The sequence below is a fragment of the Amblyomma americanum genome, chromosome 10 (assembly GCF_052857255.1).
Source record: "Amblyomma americanum isolate KBUSLIRL-KWMA chromosome 10, ASM5285725v1, whole genome shotgun sequence".
Classification (NCBI taxonomy): domain Eukaryota; kingdom Metazoa; phylum Arthropoda; class Arachnida; order Ixodida; family Ixodidae; genus Amblyomma; species Amblyomma americanum.
In genome coordinates this window covers 16,665,841-16,689,650 of record NC_135506.1, presented here as the reverse complement: position 1 = coordinate 16,689,650, position 23,810 = coordinate 16,665,841, and the positions used below count along the sequence as shown (strand labels likewise).

Below are 23,810 nucleotides of genomic sequence, written 5' to 3'. Positions count from 1 at the left end.
GGGGGGGGGGGGGGGAAGGGGCGGCCGCGCAGCGCTCGTTTTAAACGTTTCTGATTCGTCTCTCTTCGATGTTTTCATTCTTGACTGAATTTGAATTCCTTCCTTCTCCGCTTCTTTTTCAATGCGCCTCAACCTCATCCTCCTCCGACTCCCTCCTTCCATTCAGAATTCGTGCGATTTCCTTGCCTTGTCCCCAGTGCTTCGCCTCAAAAAATGCAATAGAAAGAAAATTTAAAAAGAAGAACACTCTTGTTCGGAGAGGGTATTTTTTTGTTTTTTGCATGCATTGTCTTTCGGAAGCTGGTCTTGTGGGAAACCCGAACGCTTTTTCGGACCAGTTGTCTTTTTGCCCCTTTTTTTTAACCCAAAAAAATCAGGGTATTTCGTTTCTTCATATTATTTTTTATTCGGAAACGTTGCAGAGAAAGGCCGGACGAGTCTGCATACAGGCAATTGAATGGCTTTTTGTCCCCGCAGCTTAAACCCTGGTCGGTCTTCTTTTCGGGGTTTGAGCCCTTATCCTGCCCTCAAGAAGATCAGTATCAAGTGATCGCCGATCCCTTTGGATTGAGCGCCTATGCTTTGCCTTTTGTGTAGAGAATACTTAGAGGCCCGCGTAGAGTGACGGCTGAACGTGGCGCTTTAACATTCACACCGCGCAAATCTCAACAAGGAATTTTTTTGTAGTAGTCGCGCGGTAACACGTGCGCCTTGTTGTCAAGACTAAAAATAGCCATCACAAAATAGCACACGCACACGTGTAAGCACGTGCGCACGAAACGAAATGAGCCTGGCCCGGAAAGCAAGAAATGTTAACGCAGCCTTAGAGCCAGCTGCATCACTGGGATGTTGAGCTGTGGCAGTACAAAACTTAAGGTAGCTCTCGTAAGGTGTCTTTGGGCTCGACATTCTAGCATAGAAATGTTCAAATTGACACTAAATGCAGTATTTACCGTCGAGACTAAGGATAGATCTGTGCGGATATAAATTTTTCTTGTGATTTCTTTGCAATTACTTCAGTGGCAGCGCAGATAGAAAGAAGAGACGGGATAGGACAAAAGAGTAAAGAGCGCCGTGTCTCTCTTGCGTCCTATCCCGTTCCTTCTTTCTACCTGCGCTGCCGCTGAAGTCTGATTTAACCAACTAGCCAAAAAAGTACCAATCTTGGCAATTACTCTGTGAGGATGTCACTTGTGTTTTTTTGGGGGGACTAGTAACTGTGGCAAAGCAGTTGCTCTACACGGACTGACACCTATGCCACATTTACTCGTTTCTGGGTTAGAAGGCGTGCATCGAACCGTGCTCGCAGCTTCGATCAACCGTCTCTGTGTCATAACTGATTCACGCCACAAGACCATTATCAGGTAAATTCCAAGCAAATCTTTGGTTTCAGAAAGTGAACGGGCGCATGCCAGTACTAGATGCAAAATACCAGATCCATTCCGGCTGTGACCTCACGAACAATATTTTGAAATCTCCGTATAAACCACCAAGGCCGTCCTCAGAGAGCAGGGACTCATCTTTAATTTCAGATACCCTAAGGGTCCTGCGGGTATTAGGAGAGGGGGGGTGGGGGTCGATTCATCAAAAAAAGCCCAACCAATTGATCTCACAAAATGCAAAAGGCTAAAAAAGGAACAAAGAAGCTGAGAGCCTAGATACAACGGAACGGTACATGTATGCAACGCTTACCCTAGTGCAACGAGACCATGTATTGGAAGGAAATCAAATTCAATCTGTCTTCAGCAACCATTCCCTGCACTTAATACAAGACAACTTCGGCTGCCTCAGATTCACAAAGCTCGAGCGCTATGCGTTAAGAGTTCGCGAAACTACATTCCTAACAAGTCCGAGCAAAAGTCCCTCAGCACAAGCCTCTCCGGCCTTTTTGCCTAACCATGCTTACTAAAACTTTGCAAGTAAGCAACCAAAACGCATCTGCCTCAGTAGAGATCTTTGCCATTGGCAACCCTCTTTGAGATCTGTGAACAAAGTAATGGACAGAAACTGCTTTGATAAGTTTGTAAATTAACCCGCGCCCTCTACGTTGGAATGGTCATATTGAAATATTTATTACTTGATTTTATACGAAGTCCGTCTCATTAATACGGAACTATACCGGTCGGTAATATTGCCTGTCTTAGCCTTCATTAAGTACCGCCTCGTAATTATGTGCCAGGGGTTAAGCTGCTCTTGACTTGAATTCGTCACGAATTATGTACCCGGACAAATAAGCCTAACGTCTTCGCTCGGAATTCATTCAAGCCTCCTTTGAGCGCTTCGCCGCAGGATTTCAAATCCCTTTTCTCATCGGTAACAACCAGGTTCTCACCTGTATTGAGCAATAGACGAATGCCAAAAATCTTCCTACCTGGGTCCACTTCGGACTCACGGGTAATCTTCGCACGCGTTCTTGAGTAATATTTTAAATGCACAAAATAGAAAATACCTTTGCATTAAAGAAGGCCCTAATAAACAGAGATGTCCAACGTAAATTTTGTTCAGTTTAATTCAGTCACCAAAAAACTTCTTCACTTCCATGAGGCAGAAGGCATGTAGAAGCAGATGGCACGATAGGTAACGAGAGTGCAACCAAGAACCTTGACCCATTGAGTCCTCTCTCGGCAAATATTCAGCGACTTACGTCATAAAGTGCGCCACTGCAATATGACGGTTGCGTCCAGTTGATAACTGCACGCTTTACTCAATACATGCGGCTGGCCTCGCTTTCGTAACACGGTTTCTCTACTCGACACTAAGCCTATAGAGGCAACACTCGCGGATTATGAAAGTCGGCAGGGCAGCTTCGTACGTGTCGGTACAATAAACGTCCATGCCTACCAATCCTTGTGTTCTCCATACTTGACGCTTTTTTTTCTGCAGAAAGTGTTGTTGCTGAGGTCCCGGCGGTGCGGTTTGCCATTCCCTAATTAATTGCGTAGAAGAAACCACCGTGGCGCCTTTACAAACCGCCACTCCAAAAACAAGGTCAAGAACAAAGCTCCCGATGGAGACAGAACAAAATTAAGGGCATGACGTAAAAACATTGCAGTACAACCGAAACGCGAAGTGAGAAGCCCAAAGAAATGAGCACATGAGAACGAGGCGTGCGAACTGGCGCAAAAAAAAGGGAATAAAAACGGGAAAAAACTAAGGCACGACGCTTCCGCGCTCATGCCCGTGAGACGACGACCGTGCCAAGCGCTCAAAAGGCCAAGTATAAAGAAAGAGCCGCGGGCGAGAAATCAAGCAGGAAGGTGTATAAAAAATAAGATGTGCACTAGCAGAAAGCAAAAAGAAAACGCAGGCGACCCGCTAGAAAGAGGCGCCAGGCGTGAGCTAAGTAAGAAAGGAAAAGAAAAAACGAACGTAAGAGAGAAAGCGTAGTCTCGTTGAAACCGAGGCAGAGGTTTCCACGTTCTCGTCCTCTCCTTCGCTTCCCCAGCCGCCCCCAAAAGCGAGGTCTCGGCCGAATTGGAGGGAAGAGAGGGAAGAAGGGGGAGGAAAAGGGTGGCGGAGGTGAACGAAGGAAGGAAGGAAGAAGGCTGCTGCGAAGAGCGCCAGCAACAAAACCGAGCAGCGCGAAAGGGACGCGGGTGCGCTCAGAAACCGGCGCGTTCCCCGCGGCGCGCTTCCCGAACGACAAGGGAGAAGATGAAAAAAAGTATAGGGATAAAAGGGAGAAAACAAAAAGGCGAGTATAAAAACGCGCTGGGGAGGAAACGCGCTACGCGGCGGCGGCGCAAAGGGGAAGCGATAAGGGAAAAGAGGGAAGCGCGTGCTCGGGACACGGAGCCGGAGAAGAAGGAAGGGGGAGGAAGAGAGGTCACGTGGGTCCACCTAAAAGCACGTGCGCCGTGACGTCACGTGGCGCGTCACGGAGTGGCTCCGCCCCCCAGGCAGGGCGTTCCGCGCTGGCCGCTGGCCGGGGGCCGAACTTGGACGAGTCTGTGGCGCGGGCTCGACTTCGAAGGGTGCCCCCTCGTGCGACGCCGGCCGCGGCTCGGCGAACAGCGCTGCTTGGCCAGCCTCGCTCTGCGGTGAAGCGCGCCTCGTGTGCGCGTGGCCATGCGGGACTTGCGGTGAAGTGTGCGCTCGCTTTTTTTTCTAGTGCCTGTGCGCGGCGCTGCCTGGGGTGTACTTTTTTTTTTTCCTGCGTGACCAAAACCAACGACGAGTGACTCGATGTGAAGTGTTGCCGTCCGATCGGTGTTGGAAGTGCGTGACGAACGGATTGTGGACCGTGACGTTCCCGCTAGCGCGAAGGTCTCTCTCTACTTTTCGTGTCGCTCGTCTTCCGGCTTGGTAGGGACCAGCTCGGTGTCACAACAGGCGGGGGGCGGGTGGACACTTTGACCACGGCTGGGCTCGTGGCCTCGGGCTGACCGCGGCACCTGTCGCGGTCGGTGTGATGGCGCCACGAAGGTGAGTCACCGACACGGCGCGTGTCACGCCGTCTTGTTCCTCTCATTCCAGTGGTACCTCTCCGGATGAGCATCAGAGGTATTGCCACCGGAAGGACCGTAAGTAAGAACCGGGAAATCGCCGTCACGCTGCGCATTGCGCGCCAAATTATGTCGCAGTCACTGCGTTCACCTAAAACACATGTCTTTCACACTCCAAATGACACACTCAGCTACGATCAGTGTAGTCTTCTTGGCCAATGGAGATGATGAATATCGGCTCCAGACTTAGTTTCGGGGCGTCTGTTTCTCAAACAAGACCAGAGCGCTTGCAGTTTGCACTGTTACGTATGCCATATTTTCACAGTGTCATCTTGTGACTGCAGGTTTGAAATAGCATGCTTAAAGAAGTCCGTTAACTAGCTGTAGTCTCTTTTCTTTTCTCGCGAGTTATGCTCATGGTCGAGTTCTTTGAAACCCTCGTCGAGCCATTTAGGCTGTAAATGTCTGCAACATCAGACTTAAGATTCTTGTCGTCATTGCAGCTGAGCTCAACAATACTAACGACATTGCGCTGGCCAGTAGGAAGTTTTTCTCTCTGTGCTTATTGCTAGTTTCGATTTGGTCGAGTGTATCATTTCCTACAAACCCGGTGTAGCACGTACTTGAAGTTGTGTCCTTTTGAATGGCAATGTGCAGACTGTCCTTTCCACATTGTTTTCCACATTTATGCCTTTGTTTTAAGAACACCTAATGTTGATTCGCAATTATATAAACCTTCGAAACCAAAACTTCGTAGTTACCTTATGTCTCAAGTTAATAAAAAGATAAAATGGTCTGCACGCCACAGCCGCAGTGTTTTGCAATCTAACGACGATGATGAGTTAAAATATATAAAATATATGAAAATGACAATGATCGTATATAGCCTAGTTGAATTCAGTGCCATGGACTGTTTAGGCACGATCCCGGCCGCGACGATCGAATTTCGATGGAGGCGAAATTCTAGAGCCCCGTGTACTGTGCGATGTCAGTGCACGTTAAAGAACCCCAGGTGGTCGAAATTTCCGGAGCCTTTCACTACGGCGTCTCTCATAGCCTGAGTCGCTTTGGGACGTTAAACCCCCTTAAACCAAACCAAGACACGGCACGATATGTGTATAAAAACCTATTCAGTCTGTGCTTTGGCCGAATAACGTTTCATCAAGCACTTCGCGCAACTCAATGACTTGCCACGGAAAAACTCTATTTAGACAATTATTATCATTGCGCTCTGAATTCCAATAGGCAATTTTGCACGAAAATATTCTTTAGAGCGCAGTCTGTTAATTTATGATAAAGTGTAATTTCGTATGTTATAAAAAGTGTAATTACCTCTTTTATGCTGTCTTTTGCTAACGCGAGTGAAAGCTTGCGATTAATGGCTACTCTGGCCTACCTTCTTCTCTGTGATGTTCAGCTGATAACGAAAATTCTCTTGCATAAAAGGAGAGTCATGAGATGGAAGCGCAGACTAGCGCTTCAATGCAGCTTGTGATGCCTGCGCAGAAGTAGCCTCGACGTCTTGGGCATAGTAAAACCCATAACTTCCGTGCACAAACGCTGTTTCAGCAGTCGCAGGCGCTGCCAATACATTGGCAATCAACTGTCCGCCGAGGAAAAAATATGTCAGTTTGATAAGTGGGGCGTATTGAAGAAATCGTACTAAGAAGCCGGGAGTTTTGATCTAAACATTTTAGATGAACAAGTTTAGCGAGTTGCAGTTAAAGGTTGGTTGTTAGGTTTTGGTCTTTTTCTTGAATATGTACAGTGGTCCATAATTTCATATTTAAAGAAATAAAATAATCTCGGCTACATCGCTTATACCATAGCCATATATTAAGCTTCTGACGACCGTCTCACGAAGAAACTAGAAAGGCAACTTCCTGTTTAGCACAAAGATAGCGGCGTAGCTGCTTCAAGCTCGGCGGCTAGTAGACTATTTCTGTAAAGGACAGTAAGCGTCGATATCAAAGGGACCGCTGAGCAAGACTAAGAATTTTTTTTCTGATATGACGATCGCTAACTGAGCGAAAAAAAAAGGCAGTGAAGGACAGAGGAATAGAGACGAACTATGTGAAGCACTTTTTCGTCCTTGTTGGTAATAAAAAACGCGATAGAGCACTTTATTTGATAAGCTAAGCCTATATCGATCACGCTCATGTTCTGACTGCATAGTCTTCTTATGTATTGTTACCTGAACACAGACATGGATGACCAGTCAGCTTTCCAAAGACTTTTAAAGTAGCCGACAGATTTCGTCGGCTGATGAGAAATGAGTCATCTCTTAAAAAAAAAAAACATATCCCGCCCCAAGCCACCCACAAAACGTGGCCTGCGATCCCACACGTTGTGCCAGCTGTATCTCTTCGCGTCTGTTGATGCGCAGGCTACAAAGAGCCACTTCTTCTTGATGCTTAATTAATATCACACGGCCCAGATATCTCATGTTTGGTTGTTAGCACCAAATGAGCGCTGTTATCCATCATGATCGGTGAGAAACCTACAAAAACGCGTTGCCGTCAAAGAAGCCCCAATTCCACAGAAGGTTCGGCTTCGGCCTTTTCCGTTATCCAACAAAAACCCAAAACATCATGCCGTCCTGTCAGCGAGGTTTAACTCCATATTGTGTACGAGCCTACTGCCGACAACCATATACGCATAATCATCATTATCAGATAATTTGCGTTCATTCTATTGTCAATTAGCCCCAGTACTTTGCTAGGTGTCGCCACCGTTGCTCTGTATACCACCCACCTAACCTTTTTGCCGTCTCCTACTACCACAATTTTCATCAAATCTACTCCAATACCCTAGCATATAGATAGATCTGAAGACAAATTCGCACAGTCTACTAGCTACGCCTAAAGCGCGTCCACTTTTACGCAGTGATGAACTGGAGAAACAATGAATGGTCACCGGCAGGTTATCGCAGGGAGACGATGAGCTTAGCCGCCATCCTTACGGATACCACTCCAGCTTTAACTGAGTGAGAATTTATAACACGCGATTTCATTTCATTTATTATGGTGGCGATTGCCAACTGCTGGTCCATTTCTGCTTTAAAGATCTTTTGTTGCTCGCATCAAAGATTCAACAGTTTGTACGGATGTATTTCCAACTTCAGATACCGATTAAGTTTATGGTTCATGGTTTATGGAAGTTTAACGTCCCAAAGCGGCTCAGGCTATGAGGGACGCCGTAGTGAAGAGTTCCGGAAATTTCGACAACGTGGGGTTCTTTGACGTGCACTGACATCGCACAGTACACGAGCCTCTAGAATTTCGCCTCCATCGAAATTCGACTACCGCAGCCGGAATCGAACCCGCGTCTTTCGGGTCAGCAGTCGAGCGCCGTAACCACTTAGCCACCACGGCGGCCCAGCTAGCGATTAGGCTTCAGCTATTTTTTACCACACCCTCGAAGTCAAGGCCGGAAGCCACTCGTTGTGGTTGCGAAGTCTGCAAATCAGCCAGAAGTTTTGCGGTGACAGCACATGGGAGCCGCCGCGGTGACTCAGTGGTTATGGCGCTCGACTGCTGACCACGGGCAGAGTTCTTGAGAAGAAGGGCGGAAGAGTCAGTGTTGCATCACAGCGTCGCCTAAAGAAACTTAATAGAAAACCTCGCCGGTCCGTAACTTTCGAACAGTCTGTCACCCATACTCGAGCAGAGCATGTTAGCGTGATATGCGGCATAATATCACTACCCTTCGAAGATGACGCTATGTCTTCAGGAGCAACATTTTTTCTTCAGGGAGCAAACTGTACAACACGTCCACTTGTAAACTATCAAAAATGTATGACACAGCTTCAATGTCACCAACACTTTGGAATGATTTGCGCGACTATCCAGCTCGCTTAGGGAAGTCAAGCATAAGTCTACTCTGTTTCTGGAGTAAGCGCAAAACATGCTTTGCTCGTACTTTTTGCCTCCCATATTGTCTAAGAGAGCCCTTCAACCCAAAAAATATAAATTCACTGAGGAAGATTTCTTGCCGTCAATAGCTGCTTCCAGTGCTAATGTGTCACAAACATCTATTGTTCGGATGAACGAATTGACATGAATATTGCTCGCAGCCATACGTGCCTTCATTTTATCTCTGTATTCTCTCTCATTTCGAAATATGAGATTTTTATATCCAAAGCGGTTAATCTGGATGGGGTGTGAAGGTATAACAACAAACAATAAGCACTGAGATTCACCGTTTTTAGTACAGATATTTCTTAAACATATTAACTCTTTTAACTGCACTTTAACAATACTTGTTTACGCAGCAGACGCCTTCATTTAAAAAAGAACTAGTCGTGAGGGAGATAATGGATAAAATATGTAGCTGTTCACTGCAAACGCTGCGCGGCTGGCGCACAGCGTAAGTAATAGCAATTAAACAAAAACAGTGAGAACGAGTGGATATTCAAGCCAAAGTATTTTTAGCTTTCTGATAGAACCTACTAGCAAACCCTTTTCATGGTAGTTCATTTTGCGCCAGCAACAAGTCTAGTTCCAAAAATAAAAACTTCAGGCACGACTAATCGATGAAACTCATTAGCAATCATTCGGTGTGTGTGTTCTCTCATTATGAGTAATTTATTATTTTTTTGGCAGTGAACACGAGCAGTCGTTTACATCGCTCTTTTCAAACAGCCTCATCACTATTGATGCCTCTTTTGTGGCCACACACTTTCAAAGCAAAATAATGCGAGACAAAATGAGCTACTTGTGTGCAGTTTTAATTGAAAAGAAAAAAAAGCTCCCAGAATTTCCGCAGCTTCTCTGAGTGAATGAGTGACAGCGTCAGTTGTATCACACCCCCTGTCCCACTTCGTGAAAGCGTTCATTTCCCAGGCCACGTCTACCTTGATCAAATGACTATAGTCGGATACAACTCAAGAACGGAGCATATTTCCCCTCCTCAAAGGACTCTCTTCAAGCCAATGACTTCGGCCGATTCTCATGAAGTTGCTGGCGTGACAGTGGGGGGAGGGGACCATCCCATTTACACTGACACTCCCTACATTGTGACGCCAGCAAGCTCATGAGAATCCGCCGAAACCATTGGCTTGAAAGGGGTCCATTGAGGGGAGAATTCAGCTCCGTTCTTGAGTTGTATACGACTACAGATGGAGCCCGAAGCAGAACGTCTAGCTTGTAAGGAAGCCATTGGCTAGGTTTGAGGGCACGAGGTTTTTCCGAAGGCATATTGGGACGGCTGCTTAGATGCCGAAGCCAATGACCTCAGAGAAACCTCCCAAATAGATGTCGATGGAGGTTAAGTGAACTCCCCATAGAGCTATCATGGCGAATAATTCAGCAATTTTAAGTGTTAGGTTTCTCGAAGTTACGATATTTTCCACAAGTCAGCATCTTTCGCCCAAAGGCAAGTGAGCTCTATGACTTAGCCCGCACAGGGCAGACGCGTGATTCTCATCGAGTCACTTTAAAATGATATGTTACTGTCAAAATATCCAAACTCCGTCACCAGTCTACAATATGTACATTTGGCTAAAGTTACATTCTCTAGCCCTCTTTGACTTGCAGCAGAAAAGACGAACCCTTTCAAAGAGGCGGCGTACCACACCCTGCTAATCAGTGTGCCAACAAAATTCCGAGAAATGATTATGAGCGAAGGTGCATGGCCTTCTTATTTGCTGAGCTCAGTGGAAAGATGTAATGGGCGAGACTGTCCCACATAGCGGGTTTCTCGCAAAATCTGGGCAGTACTTTTCCTCTTACAGACACGGAATAGGCATAAGATTAGAACATACCGCTGAGTCACACAAGCGCTCTTCGAAGCCTGTTATCTCAGCAGCTTCGGCTGAGCTACAGTCTCATGGACTGAAGGTGAGTATTTTCTAGCATGGTACCTTAAACATGAGAGGCTCAACATGCATAACATTTTGCATCAAATATGCTCGGACCTGTTAAGATAAGCCCTAAGGGATAGGACACTCTACGTATTCGTTGTTAGATGTGAGTGAAGTGGGAAATAAAAGTGGTTGTGTATTCTTTGTGTAGGATGTTGACAAAAGGTGAAACAGCACGAAAAGCCATAGCACGGACCGAACACATTTGTTTTTATATTGCATATGGTCAGTGCGCTTATCGCGCTGCTTCTCATTACCTTAATATATAGCGAGTGGGGTATACAATTTTAACTCCGCAATCCCGCTGACTAAACGGAGAATGAACATTGAACACATGTCGACATTGGAATTGATTAATATGATACTGGCCCTAACACCGATATACGTCCTTACCACAGCCAAGTATGTGCGTATGCTAGTTGTCATATCGCATGTACGAAACTTGAATTGTTAAATGCTTTAACTGGGCTTCTGTGTAGAGTCTAAATGCGGATGCCGTTGACTAGTAACGAAACGGAAGATCTTCCACTGAACAGGAGGAGCGGACCACGTGACAGCACTGACTGTGACCTGTGGTTTGCGTTAAACCAGAGACGAGACGTAAACATAGAACCAGGCTTGAGAAAAGTTGTTTCAAATATTCGGCAGAGGGAATAAACGCCTGGCGTCCTTGAACTGCACCGAATCACGTTTCGGTTGCCATGGCTCCGTCATGGCGACAGCCCCTCGGTGACGGCAGCTTGAAGGGGTCACCTAAGGCGGTGACACACAGAGTGAGTATTAGGCAACGAGGCGGACGCTCGAACGCACAGCGCCCCACTCTCCGACACCGCTCAATCTCCTTCTTCCCGAGCGCTTTCGCCACGACCGCTTTCTCTCGCCATGGTGTCGCCACCACATGAGACGGGGTTAAAAACACTGCGCATGATTGAACCTGTAGTCGAACGGTCCCACCCAGTCGGGTACGTGGTCCGGGCTTGTCAAGCTGTCTCTCGGACGATCTTGCTAAACTAACCAGGCGTGCACTCCTAGCTCATGTTCGCATGTGGAACTTTTAACGCCGCCTGAACACAGGCTTGGAGCAATGAGTAACTGTGCTTGTCCTGAGATTGTCCCGTACAGCTTCACATATCACTGAGTGGTTGGGAGTGGACATTTCAGAGGTACAGAGGCTAGTAAAGATTCTCAATCACTTTATTTGGAGATAGCAAGAAGGTTTGCATGCAAATCATATTATTGTGGAGTTCCTAAGGCAACAAGAGGCTTATAATGATATTACTGTAGTGTTCTTTGATAGAAACGTTTTCTGCGCCTATTACTATCCCAGTGACACAGAGAATCCTTCCCAGTATACGAATCATAAAAAGTAGTTAGCAAGCGGCACAGAAATAAATGAACACATTGAAGGCCACGTGTTCAAGTCAAAAGAAATTGTAACACCGGTAGCCACACAAGGGACACCAAGTCTACAAAACAATCTAACTTTTCTTTTGTCGCGGCCTAAAGAAAAAAGAAAAACTGCATAGTTTGCCATCTAATACTTAAGAAAACCCATCGTTACCCCTAACAAAAAAAGCAGCAAGCACATGGTTAAAAAGTGGAGGGGACACTTAAAAGGCAACTGCATAGGTTTTAGAAATGGACGAGCTTAAAGATCTCGAATGTGTGAAATTTGTATGTAAAGCATGCGAGCTCCTTTCGGGCTAGCATTTGAAATGGTGACGCAATCGCCGATTGCAATCCAGACGGCCATCAAGCTTCCGCAGCGCACAGCTCCAAATGGTGGGCTCATTATGACGTCATCGACGGTACCACTACATTTCCAACGCATAAACGCTTGCTTTCACGTAAAAAATTAAACCAACGCCATCGAAGGCAAAGGCCTCCCAGCATTCATTTTGAAACAGCGCGACAAAGACGGGACGTGGAAACTGAGGTGTAAAGACAAACAAGCGCTGCCCAAATTTCTGCCTCCCAGCATTGTTTGCTAGCATCTAACTAGGCATGGCAGGGTATGGTTGGCGGCAGCGGAAATCTGAAAGCTTACCTTCCATGACGTCACACCAAGCTTCTTCGCATTCCTCCGGTGCTGTGAAGAGGAGCCTCAAAATTTAATCGTCCATCACGTCACTATTTTAAATGTTAGCGTTAACACATTTGGAACTCGTTACCCGCAGCCTTTATACATTCGAATCCTCGACTAGTGCGGAATTCTAAAATAGTAGTGCAGCTGCCCTTTAAGCTCCGCCTTAAGGTTTTCACAAGGTAGCGTTAATGGGCTAATGCCCACATATGCACAATTTGTTATTCTCTATATTTGCAGTCAAATATTGCTGGTAGTCATAATACCCCTCCTGGCGCAGTAGCGTAGTGGTTAAGCAATGCGCCACTGCTCCGACAGGTTTCAAACACAGCCACGTGTGGGGCTTGTGAGACTCAGATTGCTCGTCCTGAGCAACCTTTCGCGACCAATCACCTCGCGACCTCCGTGAGCTAACTACCACGGTGTACATTTTCGATCACAACGCTGACGACGCCGGATTTTCTGCGGAACGGAAGCCTTGACGCTATCACGTTAAAAACGCATTGCGCGTGTGCTCAGATTGTTCGGCAGCAAGCATGGGTAGGAATGAAGCGACAGAGCTCCACAGCGCTAAACAGTGTTCTGTAGAGGCGGTCGGTTTTTGCAGACAGACCGCTCTTTTGTACGTACAGTGGAGGCGGTTTTGTGCTGACTTTGAAATGAACCTCTAGTCAGAGCAATATGAAGTTGACCATTTTGTTGCGTGGCAAATGTTGAATACAAATCGCGAGCTCGCCTTAGCGCAGCTGTCATAGAGGATGAGGTCAGCCTTCGGCGTTAGCCAACATAATGACACAATCCTACACCATATTTGATTATACAATGGAAATGTCAACTCGAAAGATATGAAAGGTATCCGCTATGTCCAACACACCATTTGCTGTACTGCAGCTTATGTTTCCGTAATGAGTGAAGCTGTTATTCTCGTGACTTTATGCTCAGAGCAAATATATGCCTTCCCCATTTTCAATAATTATTTCTTGAAAGAGCACATCTCCCGTATTCTGAGTGAATATATCCTTGGTTTGATCCTAAAGATGGTCTCAAACGAAAGGCCGTCTGTTAAATTCCTTAGATCAAAGAAGGCGTGACGTGACTATAAGCATTTTTAGCTAAACTTGCCTTCTTAGGTTCTTTCGAGTGGCGAAAGATTTGAATATCTGGGTGCTCTCAATACACAAGTAAATCTAATAACAATGAAATAGAGTGTCTAAATTGTGATGGGAGTACCAAGTGGCCGGGTGCCTGAAATCAAGCCCCATCACAATACCCTAATTGCGTGCTTGAAAATATCACTAAGGTACGCAAGGCTACTCTTGAAAACGGCAGCAAGCCATTTACTTTCTTGTGGGTGACTTCTACAATCCTCAGTTATATATACCTTCAGATGATAACTTCTTCGATAAGTTTCGAGATGAATTTACCTGTTCCCATTTTAAAACATTAAAAAAGGCTAAAATTGTTTAAACTTAATAGCTGCGAATCACCATGTCGACTGACTTCGCACGAGTCTGAAGTAAGTGAAACTCGATTATTGATTTCACGAGATTCAAAAGATGATGATGACATATCTAAAGTTTGCATAAATGACAATTGTTTTATTTGTTATTAATTACTATTCTCGTCGTTGGCTTGGTCATAACCATAGTCACCATTGTGTCATCAGGCAGTGTACTTACGTATTATATGCGTGGTTTAAAGCCCGAAGCGACGCATGGGCGGCTATGAAGGACGTCGTAGTGTAGAGCTCCGGTTAACTTAGACCACCGAGTCATCTTTAACGTCCGCTAACATCGCACAGCTAACGGGGATTTTTAATTTTAATTTCCATCGACGGTCAGGATTTGATCCCCGCGACCAAGGGATCAATAGCTGAAAGGCTTAGCCACGGAGCCACGCGGCGGGTGTCATTACGAGATAAGACCATAGCGTGCAGGTTTCATGATTTCACTCGTTTTATGGGGCCTTCTCCTCCTCTCTCACGTTAGCCGATGTCCTTAATGTTCACTCTCATGTGTGGCTGAAGTAATGAACTTTATGAATGCTTTCCCCCATGAGCAGCTGCCTCTCATTTCGAAGATATCAGTGGACGGCCTCGACTACCGATGAAGACATGGCAGCAAACTTGGAGATTACCATCTTGGCAAATCTAAAGAAAGAATAACACTGGAAAAAATACAGTGGAAGAAAAAAAATAAATTCAGAAGCATGTTCACACCTGGTGTGCAGCACCACCGCGAGTACCACAAGTCTATGTTATTCCTACCAAATTCCGCCAATGACATACAGTATTCAAGTTTAGTCTATAAAGTCTACTGAAAAAGTTGTTTTCCATGGCGTGGTGTTAATGGTGCGGCTTCTAACGAACAAGAGCCAAAACTTACGTAAACATTACCTGCACTTCTCCATCCTGTAGCTGTACACACGCATTTCTTGAGTATACGCCAATCAATGAGCGCTATGAATGTATCCAATGAATGAATGCTACTCAAACCAATAAAGAGAAAGCTAGCGCTACAGAGATAAGTCAGATTTAAAGAAAAATAATGGCAGCTTTAACAAACTTCCATTTTTTACGAAATTTTACGAATTTATCAAGGAAGCAATTGTAGAAAGCTATGACGAGACAGCCGCTAAGGCTAACCAGAAGGCAGGACTATCTCGATATGAAATACTCGCACACGTCGGCTCACTATTCGCTTTCGGTAAACCACTTTTGGCTTAGCAACTTTCGGTGCAGCAATTTCGGTTCCTCTTCTGATGTCTAATCGGCACACAGAGAAATGAATTATTTGCATTCGTGAGGTTTTATTTTTAACCTGTCATCGAAGCAAACAAAAAATACTTTACGTTGTAGTGACTACTTGAGATAGGGCGTGACATCATAACTAGATCCGTAGGCGTTTACCAGAGCTGTAAGCCTGAAAACAGTAACCCACCACTATCCGAGCTTTCACTTTCTCTTCTGAATGCTAAACTATTAAACGCCGTTCGCAATGTCACTCTAAAAGTGTTTTGGCATAAGCAGTGCGTTCAGATCAACCATATTCATGTTCACATAACCGGTTTGCATAATAACAGGGCCCTTTTGCCCTTAAATACAAGTTACAATGAAGACAAGCTTTTAAAAGCCGCAAGATCAGTATTCTGCCTAAAATAATCCCTCGTTTGCAAGACTGATAGGTTTCTCCAAACTCGCCCTCATTTTGTAACTTGTATAATCTAACTTGTTCCTGCAGACACATTACGCTGAGCTTCGTGGTATTTTTTTTTCTGTCCACACACCCTCCTGTGTTCTCTGATTGCACCGCAACTGCACACCAGCAGGACCCGACAGCTCATATAGCCGCACGCCCTGGACCGTGCGTGGCACCTGTGCATTTCCCTCTGCCCAGTTCTTCGCTTGAACATATGCCTCACGGAAGGTATGTCGGTTTCCACCAAGACTGAGGCCGTTCTATAGATTTTTCTCTATCCCTACCAGAATATGACCTAACCAAACCTAATTTGGACTCCGCTAGTTTCTTTACGTGCAGCTAAGGTTTACAGTCAGGTACACCCTCTTTCGATGACATGCCGTATAGCGTAGTCTAGCCTACGCTATACTCTATAATCTAAAAACTGTGAGAAAATTGCATTAGCTGCTGCATAACACGAAAACGCGAGTGCATTACTCGGCCCCGCAGCTATTCCGTCCAAAGGTGTAAAATCTGAAAAATAGAGCGCTATTAGGCTCCTGTTATACTTCTAAAATTAAATTCTAACGAACGTCGCTTGATGGCCCGGGCATCTTCTGAATCTCACTGGAGACACGGCAGAATAAAAACGGCATTTAAAACACTGTTGCTCATTACAGAACCGCGCAATTTGAATAAAGCCAAGGAGTGTGTTGCTGGCAATTGTTGAAGTAAAGCAGTATCAAATTTTAATTCTTCGGGCTTCCAACAAATCTGCCTCAACGCCAAGATAATTTTTGCACCTGAAAGTGCGAAAAAGCCAATTTTTGGGCACAAAGGGCTTTATTTTTGTTTTGTTTTATTTTGTATTTTTTGCAACCTGTACATCCGTAAGCTAACGCGAACGTTTTGACAAGCCATGCGTAAATAGCGCGAAAGGCGCATTCGAAATTACGGTTATACGATTGTCGCGAATGCAGCGCCGCTTAGCCAATGATATCGATCGCAAAATGGTTGTTCAAAAGGCGAAATATTTACTGAACGGAAGCTTCTTTAGGACCCTGCAACGTCCTGAGGGCAAGGCAGTGCCTTTTTGAGAAGAAGCCGCTCTCTATTGGCTTGTTCTCTAAGGACCGTGGCACAACGTTTAAGGTTCTTTATTTTATTAACAGCGATAGATATTCGCTACCGTAATATGTTCCTCGGGCTGTTTTTAGCTGTCACTCAAGTATGTTTTTTTTTTGTCTGAACGGTGCCATTTGTTGCCACATACATTTGTTGCCTCATGACCCTCGAAAGACGTATATTCAGTTCTGCCCGAATGCATAGTTCGAGATCCATTGCCGAATTGAACAACACGCAAAAAAAAATCGAAGTTTTGAAGACATCTCAGATACGCCAATGCGAAGACATTTAAGTGATGAGGACTGTACGAATCCAACGTTTATCCGCTAGCAAACGTTTAACATCGCAAAATATATGCTACTCTTTTAGGTAAAGACTTCGCGCGCGCCTGCCAGTCATTGTTTACGAATGAAAAACTGATGGAGAAAAGCTAGAAGAAAATTAGCACATAGAATGACTTTCGCACTGACTCCCCACGCCTTTATCGACTTTGTATCATATTTTCTTCTTTAACTGCCAGCGCACTGCAAATTCGCGTTCGGCATACAGTCGCCACCTAGTGACGGCTCTTGTGAGCTTCAGAGCGTTTCTTGCGTGAAAGCGTGGTTTGCTTAGCACTACTCTGCGCCAGGTACTGCTTTGGCACTGGTGACTACCTCGCGTGTTTAGCAGCGCGAAGCACGAAATATTTTCCTGCGGTGGCGTTTTGCTACGTAACTTACTCATCACCCGCACCGTGTTTTCTGCATATTTACATCGAATGTTGAGCCATTTAATTAAGCCATTCGTGTTTTGTTTATTTCACCTTTATGTAAAAGCATTCGTCATTTCGCACAAGCGGTATACCTTATTATGTCCGAAAATGAAACAGCCAGAGTGAGGCTTAAGTGCAATATGCAAATCATCGTCTAGTTGCCGCTTTCGCAAATACTGCTGTCTTTTCTTACCCCCGGCCATCTTGCAGAAAAAAAAAGCTCGCTTTCTGCGTTGCCAAGAAAGAGCATGCGGGTGATTAACCCCACACATAGCAAGGACTTTTCTCCCATGCAGGTATTAGCATATCAGTCACGTTATAAATGGTGTAATCATCATCATCGGCCTGCCTAAGCTCACTGCAGGAGAAATGCATCTCCCATGTCTCTTCAATTAACCCTGTCCTGTGCCACCTATGGCCACCCTGTCCCCGTAAACTTCTTAATCTCATCCACCACTCTTTCTGCCCCCCCCCCCCCCCCTGCTACGATTCGCTGCTACGATTCTGTTACTCGTAAGGACCATCGCTTATCTTGCCTTCTTATTAGATGCCCTGTCTAAGCCCGTTTCTTTTCTTTATATCGAGTAGGATATCAATAACCCGTGTTTCAAGCCTCAAAGAGAATAAACTTTGCTTTTATTGCTTTAACAACGCCGCATTAAACTTTACCTCACGTGCTGTGAGAGATATCAAACTGTTTCTGACGTGCATTAGGAGACATAAACTAAATGCGTTAAGTGGTTTTGTTGTTCGCTTTACTAACATTTTTATGGTATTTCAGGCGCACACCTTTTTCTAAGCAGCGTAGCTGTCCCTACGGCAGTAACCAACAAGTTTCTAAGCTGGAGCTAGTCAAACAGTAATATTGGAAACAGAATAAAAGACCTCCACCTCAAAAAGAGAAAAGACCAAAAGAAAGTACACGGATCAGCACCTGTCTAACAATTACAGCTTGTTACCGCTGGCAGTAGCCACTACCACCACCAAGTTTCAAGTTGGCACTCCTGAATTCATGGGCACTCGCGTTGGGAACTAGAACCAACCATAGCAGGATACAACTTCACAAATTAGCAGTTGGTAACACTTAGACATGGTCCGCGACCTCCTGTATTGCTCCGCTGGCCAGTCACAATAGTGAAAAATACCAGCTGTTTAATGTTTGATTATATTAGACAAGCCAGGTATCGAATTTCTATACCTTATACTTTTCTCATATGGTTAGTTAGCTTCTTGTTTATACAAGGAATTTGTGTTTGGGCTTGTTGGTTCATGCTGGAATCATAAGAGGGCAGCACAAAAAAACGGCACCGAATGCATCAGAAACACAGAAAACAAAGAGGGCACTTATCACCCCAACACAAGTCTACGATTACATTGGTTAACCTGAGAGCCATAACCACTTGTAAGTCAAAGGTGCTGTCTCTGCAAAAAACAAGGCCACTGGGGCCCTGGACTACCCACCTACGCTGCGAAAATTTTCCTTGACAACCAAGTTTTTCATTCATTCATTCATTCATTCATTCATTCATTCATTCATTCATTCATTCATTCATTCATTCATTCATTCATTCATTCATTCATTCATTCATTCATTCATTCATTTAGTCTGAAAAAAACAGCGCCCGTCCTTTCTTCGGTGTTTCTGCTGTGTTCTGTGTTGTTTCTTGCGCTGCCCTGTTATGATTATTGTTCAGGTAACCACAAAAGTTTTAACAACGAACTACATTTTTGTCGGGGAGGAATTCTATGCGGCGGTCCTGAATGTGGGCGGAGCTTCACGGCAGACTTCACTTTTACCCGACTATATAGAGCATTTCCCTGACCCTGTCTATTTGTGCCCGTTAACTACAATGAGTAAATTCGTGTCAGTGGAAGAAAGCTGAAGATTTCCGTTTTGTTTTTCACAGCTGTGGCCGCTTGTCCTACGCCGCGGACACATACGTCGCCCATCTGAGTGCAAAACTAACGCGACTTCTAGGGGTGACAGTGCAAACCAGCGAAGATGAAAATTAGCCCACACTCTTACCTACGTTCGCCAGGTGTATCCAGTCAATTATCGCAGCTGTCGCAGCGTAAAACAGGGCAAGAAGAAAAGGCGACTGGAAGAACAAAGTGAGCCGGGTGTGCAGATCGTTTAGACACCAAGAACGAGCAGCAGTCGTGAATGTTATTATGATCAGATCACGTGCTTTTAGGAATTTGAATTGAACCTACCTGTTTTTATGTATAAAAAATTTACCTGCCAAATTGCTTCGTTGAAATAAATGTGACGTAGATGTGCATGTAGGTATGAACTCTTCGCGTAGGTTACTTACGATGGTTTTGAGAAAAATGTAAGCGGTGGCTGAAGCGACGCGGTTTCCCCCTTTCCACTTTGGTGCAGCTGCCGCGAAACCAGTTTGCCACTTTTCCACTAGGCTTCAGCAGACGCGCTTGCCACCGTTCCACTTGTCTGCAGCTTTCATGCGCGTGTTTCGTCCTTTCCACGTGGCTGCAGCTGCCGCCAAACCGGTTTTATTCGACAAGCTGCACAATGGCATTTCCGTAGTTACCAACCTGGTGCCAGCGCACTGCACCTGCCAACCGTGGCAGGTGAGAGCTGGCACGTGGATTCTCAGTCCATAGACAGAGCGGCTTTTTCGCTAGCCAGGCATCTATACTGAAAAAAAATCTGTTTCTTCTAGGATTGAGACCCACGCCGTGGCGAAACCAGTCAATTTTTTTTTATGTTTGATTAATGCCATGAGGGTGAAATTTCATCTAACCGGTATTTGAAGACATGAGCCGCGTCCACACGTATTCGGAGTTGAAAGTGCTGTCCCCGGGTGACATGGCGCAGTACACGGTTTGGGCCAGCATAATGCGACAGAAGTCTTGGGACAGGCACACGCGGCGAGATGGCGACCAGAGCAAGCGAGTGACTCAACTGAGAAGTTGGCCATACGATGGCGGTGGTCGTACCGTGGTCCTGCTCTGAGGCCTTCGATAATGTAGTCGGCACGGGCAACAGCGTCACGAGTTCATTTAGAAGGCGGAGCACCAGTGGCGGGAAGCAGCGTGTTTCGAGGGTCATGTGATATTGCGGCCCTATAAAAGAGAGGTGAACAGCAGGTCGTGTCATTACACGATGAGTTTATGACGGCTGTAACATATGGGAAAAGCTAGGTCCTAGTCCGGATGGTTTTGTGCAACGTCCACTGAAAGCTTTTCTATAAGAGTACGTTTGAGGCGCCGTTTGCTTGGATCGATATGTGGTGGTCAAATTATGTTTGGTGGAGCACGTACGGAGAAAGTCGACGACAGCTTTAAAGATAAAGCAGTGAACACGGTCGACAAGGAGTTGACGGAAATTACCGTGACGAAATGCCAGGTAACGCAGGTGTATATATGCGATGTCAGTCGCACTACTGGTGCAGAGGGCTCTCGTGAGAGCTTAGCGGGAAAGCGACAGGAAAAAGCATAAACTAATAAAGAAAACAGTATAGAGACAAAACGGGAAAAGGAAGACTGTGGGGAAATGCTACTCACTAACGTTTTCTTTGAATGCAGATCGATCAAATATAACTTCTCACAGCGCATGCGCAAGAGTGGTGCCACACAAAGAAAGGCATAAGGGAGGAAGGAAAACACAGAACAAAAGCAGCTTTGAAAGGAAGAAATTATTCAAAAGAAGCACGAAAGGCGGAAAGGGACACAGAAATCAAGAAATAAGGATGTCAGAAAGCGAAAAAAATTAAGGAAAGAAAGATAGAAAGGAGAAAGAAAGGAAGATAAGAAAGAGAGAAAGAGAGAGAAAAAAAGAGAACGAAAGAAAGGAAGAAAGAAAGAACGAAAGTAAGAAAGAAAAATAAAGAAAGAGAGAAAGTAGGAAAGAAAGAAAGCGACATAAAAGAAAGAAATGGAAAGAAAAGAAAGCGCTTAAAAGGGACAAAAAAACTCAACCCGCCACCAGGACTCATACCTTTCTACTTCCCAAGGCAAAACATCTTTATTGAAAATAAGATAACGTAGACTTCACCGACACACTCCGCTAATTCTAAAATTTAACTGGCCCTTCCTGAAGCTGCTCTCAAATCTAAAGTTCTTAACTTTTAAACTGTAAGGTAAACAGGAGTTAATTGCCGTAACCCATCTCTTTCCCGTGCATGACAACAGCCCAGATAGGCACTGTATTATCGTAGCCTTCGGGCACGCGGTCTGTCCGACTTCGTTGCTACGGGAATAAATTGTGGCGCAAACGTGTGTTCCATTTTCTCGTCCACGTGCGAGACATCATCAGCGCCGTTGAAAGAAACAAAAAAAATAAACGACACCAGTATATACCCTAAAACTGCCGTCCCTGCCTTATTTGTCGGACACAAAAGAGTTCCCTTCGGTCCAGGGGCTTGTTTGGTGCCGCCAGGCTAACTGTGGACACGTGGCCTCGGTCGATCAAAGGATGGTATTGATTGCAATTTAAAAATATGTTCGTTTCCAGCTGAGAAGGTTGGTCGCTCGTGGAAGCCGATGACCAGCACTGATCTTACTATCGCCGTCGAACCTGGTCATCCATGAATTCTACCGGATCCATCCACGAAGATAAATGCGCTACACACAGCGTCCTAGATATGAATTTTACGCATGAATATTCACGAGTGCAGCGAGTTGAGGTACCTATCGCTGTTTACTGTAAAAAAATAATGCACCGGTGTTATTTAGTCCTTCTAAACCCGTTATCATGAAATGCGCATGTCATTACTCCGAAGGCCGAGTCGTGTCACGTAAAATTTTTTTCTTCAGTGGGCGAGTTTAGTGACTATAATTTTTTACTGTACATTAAAAACATGTAATAATTAGAGATACTGCCTTCCCCCCAGCCACAAAAAAAAACTTATCATCGCAGAAGCTGACCATGTTGTTTAGTTACGGTGTGGTGAACACAAATCACACGCAGTAGGGCTCACATTCGTTTAGCTAGCTTTTCTGCCGACGCAGTAGGGCTCACATTCGTTTAGCTAGCTTTTCTGCCGACGCAGGGTTTATTGTTCTTGTTTTCCTTTTAGTTCTACCTGGCAACATTGTCTCTTGCAGATTCTGAAAGGGCATGTGGCACAAGGAACTAGGTGAACCAGTACACAAGATATCCTTTCTTCAGTTTTCGACCAACAGAACAAACTCTGTCAATATGTTTCTTATTCTGTGTTATTTCTGAAGACAGCCCCCCTAGACCAGTACCTCTATTAAACGAGCTCACGGCACTTCCATTTGGTTTTTATTTCATTATTATGAAATGTTTCTTAATGAAAGAAATATAGAGAAGGATGCCCCAGTTATCAGAGACGGTTTCATGTCGAAGTTTACTTGAAAGTGTCCTTGTTAATTACTGTAGAAGATAGAGAAGCTACAACAAGGGCGATAAAAGCTTCAATAAAAACTTAAAAATATAATACGAACTGCAAAACGTGAGAAATAAATCAATTGCAACAGCGCTGAACTTAAAACATGGAGACATAAAACGTCATCATATGTTGGTGAACCAAACCTGCATTGTTCCTCTTATATGAAATAGTTGCCTAAATATATTTACGTGAAGTGCTGAACACTTATTTCAATGCTCTGGTATGCGTCGTTTATATGCACAAAGCCTTCTTAGATCGAGGGAACAGTAATTGCACAGTTCTTAAACGTTTGCAACACCTCTGGCATTAACTTACTCTGCATGTAAGTGCACTTGTTTAAGCGTATATATACTTTCTGCTAACAGCATTCCTTTCCAAAGAACCATGTTCGCCCGTTCAATGTCCCGGAATAGAGCAATGCACTGCTGTAAAATAGAGATTTAAAAAAAAGGGCCTACCCTGTAAGCGGCATTTCTTGCAATCAATATAGTAAGTGACAACAAACAGAGGCCAATCTTTTCATAGTGTCGACATTCCACTCTAGTCGCCATTACTGGACATGGCGGCGACTTCACGCAGGGAGTGACGTGCCACCGGTTGCGTAGCAATACGGAGAGAAATACTCTACGGCTGGAGCTCTGCCTGCCGTGGTTTTCCCACACATATCCTGAGAAGGCAGCGTACTCAAAACAAACCAAAATATTTGAGCCACTGAGTGCCCCTCCCCCTATATTTTTATGTTACACAAACGATCCTTTGACAGTATGAAACTCCCACAGCACGCTATGAATCTTTGTCTTACAATTAACTGCTACTCTGTGATAAAAAAAAAAAACACTTGTAAAGCGTGCTTCGCCGCAACAAGACTAACTATGAGAGAAAGCTACCCTTTGTTTTGCGTGGGCTTCACGGAAGAATGAATTTGGTCAAGAAGTAGGCAGAGCTTTCCGCTTGGGTTGTTGACAGACAGAAGTAAATAATGCAAG

At 45.0% G+C, this 23,810-nt stretch overlaps 1 protein-coding gene across 5 annotated transcripts in view; it reads left to right on the top strand.

The window, feature by feature from the left end:
* Positions 1 to 3,944: 3,944 nt before the first annotated feature.
* LOC144107724 (uncharacterized) overlaps positions 3,945 to 23,810 on the top strand; it is a 260,626-nt gene continuing 240,760 nt past the window's right edge. For all 5 annotated transcript variants that reach the window (XM_077640867.1, XM_077640863.1, XM_077640859.1 and 2 more), the window contains exon 1: positions 3,945 to 4,425. The gene's annotated coding sequence lies outside the window, so the exon portion shown is untranslated. The remainder of the gene's footprint in view (positions 4,426 to 23,810) is intronic.